We start from the raw sequence: 2,353 nt of genomic DNA, 5'->3' as shown, positions 1-2,353 counted from the left end.
TTGTCCAGCTCTCTGATGCATAGCAAGTGCTTGCAAAGACCATGGCATGTATCAGGCGCACCTTAGTCTCCAGACTGACATCCTTGCACTTCAGCACTTTAGAGAGGTCTCTAACCGCAGACTTCCCCAACGCAATACGTCTTTTAATTTCCTGGCTGCTGGTGCCATGAGTGTTGACTGTGGAGCCAAGCAAACCAAAACTGTGAACAATCTCAATCTCTTCACCATCCATTATGACACTGCCAATCGGCCCAGTGGTGAGAATCTTTGTTTTCTTGTTATTGAGTCTCAATCCATACTGAAGACTGCAGTCTCTGACCTTCCACAGCAAGTGCTTCAGGTCCTCTTCAGTTTCACCAAGCAGGGTTGTGTCATCTGCATAACGCACATTGTTATGAATCTTCCACCAATTCTGACACCACACTTCTCCTCATAGAGCCCTGCCTCCCGGATAATCTGTTCTGCATACAGGTTGAAAAGGTATGGAGACAGGACACATCCCTGGTGTACGCCCTTCCCAATTTTGAACATTGCAGTGTTTCCTTGATCTGTTCTGATGACTGCCTCCTGGTCCAAGTATAGGTTTTGCATTAGCACGATCAAGTGTTCTGGGATTCCCATTCTTCTCAGAGTCAGCCATAGTTTGTGATGATCCACACAATCAAATGCCTTTGCATGATCAATGAAACACAGATAGACATTCTTCTGGTACTCCTTGCTTTCAGCCAAGATCCATCGAACATTAGCTACAATATCCCTAGTACCACAGCCCTGTCTAAACCTAGCCTGGACTTCTGGCAGTTCTCTGTTGATGTGCTGTTCCTGTCGTTTTTGAATAATCTTCAGCAAAATCTTGCTTGCATGTGATATTAATGATATTGTTCGATAATTCCCACACTCTGTACTAGCCTTTAGGTTAACATGGCAACAAGCTATGGACTATGCCACGAGAGCTCCTGTGTCTGCTAATATGAATGTGGAAATATCCTTTATCTCACCTGTGAGTGTAAGTCCTTACACTTGTGTGTCTTGCCTGTCTGCCTACATAGCTACTTGTTGATTAATGTTTATTATAGTTGATATTGCAGGATTATGTATGCACTAGTGCTTACATTTGTTGGCTTTATTTCCTTTGTGCTTATTCGTGTCTTCATTTTCTTTAGTAATATTGTAAAATCCCCTTGGGTTTCAATCTTGACAGAAGCAAACTGACATCATCTTTCTTCCACAGAGTGTCTCACAGTTTCAAACTGACGGCCAGCCGTTCAGTTAGCAGCTGAGCACTTAACACACCCAGGGATTGCTCCCAGAAAGAGTACAATCTGGGAGAGCCTATGGGGTAGCGGTGATTCAGTAATGAATTCACACCTTCCACAAAGAAAACCTCAGTTCAGTTCCTAGCCAATGCACCTCACATCCTGCCACCATGTCTGTCAGTGGAGACTTGCACGATGCTATGATGTTAAATAGGTTTCCTCAGAGCACTCAGATTAACAGGGACTAGGAAGAAAGGCCTGGTGATCTACTTCCAAAACTCAGCCTATGAAAACACTGTGGACTGCAAAGTTCTAATTTCCCCATGAATTGGAGTTGCCATGAATCAAGGCGATTCTATTCTTCAAACCTATAATGACCTCTTTGGAGAAACCATCCTTTTGTGCCCTAGTCATATCTCTGTCATAGCACTTAATACATTGCACAGTAAATGTGGAATAATTCCTCAAAAGACCATGAATTCTTGGAAGGCAGTCTGTCTTATCCCTCTTCAGATCTGCATTGCCTATCAAAGGGCTTGACACAGAGTAGGAATCCAATAAATGTATTTTGAATTAATGGATGGATAATTAAAAATGCTAGAGGCAGTGGTCAGAACAGAGCAAGGAAACACTGCATGGTTCAAAATTGGGAAGGGTGTTTGCCAGGGATGTGTCCTGTCTCCATACCTTTTCAACCTGTATGCAGAACAGATTATCTGGGAGGCTGGGCTCTATGAGGAGAAGTGTAGTGTCAGAATTAGTGGAAGATTCATAACAATGTGCGTTATGCAGATGACACAACCCTGCTTGGTGAAACTGAAGAGGACCTGAATCACCTGCTGCAGAGGGTCAAGGACTGCAGCCTCCAATATGGATTGAGGCTCAATGTAAAGAATACAAAGATTCTCACCACTGGACCAATTGGCAGCATCAAGATGGATAGTGAAGATATTGAGATTATTCACAGCTTTAGTTTGCTTGGCTCCACAGTCAACACTCATGGCACCAGCAGCCAGGAAATTAAAGGACGTATTGTGATGTGAAAGCCTGCTGTTAGGGACCTCTCCAAAGTACTGAAGTGCAACGATGTGTCTCTG

This window comes from Elephantulus edwardii, unplaced genomic scaffold (assembly GCF_000299155.1).
Source record: "Elephantulus edwardii isolate Elephantulus edwardi_28Jun2011 unplaced genomic scaffold, EleEdw1.0 scaffold00016, whole genome shotgun sequence".
In the NCBI taxonomy this organism is placed as follows: domain Eukaryota; kingdom Metazoa; phylum Chordata; class Mammalia; order Macroscelidea; family Macroscelididae; genus Elephantulus; species Elephantulus edwardii.
Note: the sequence above shows the minus strand (reverse complement) of the source record.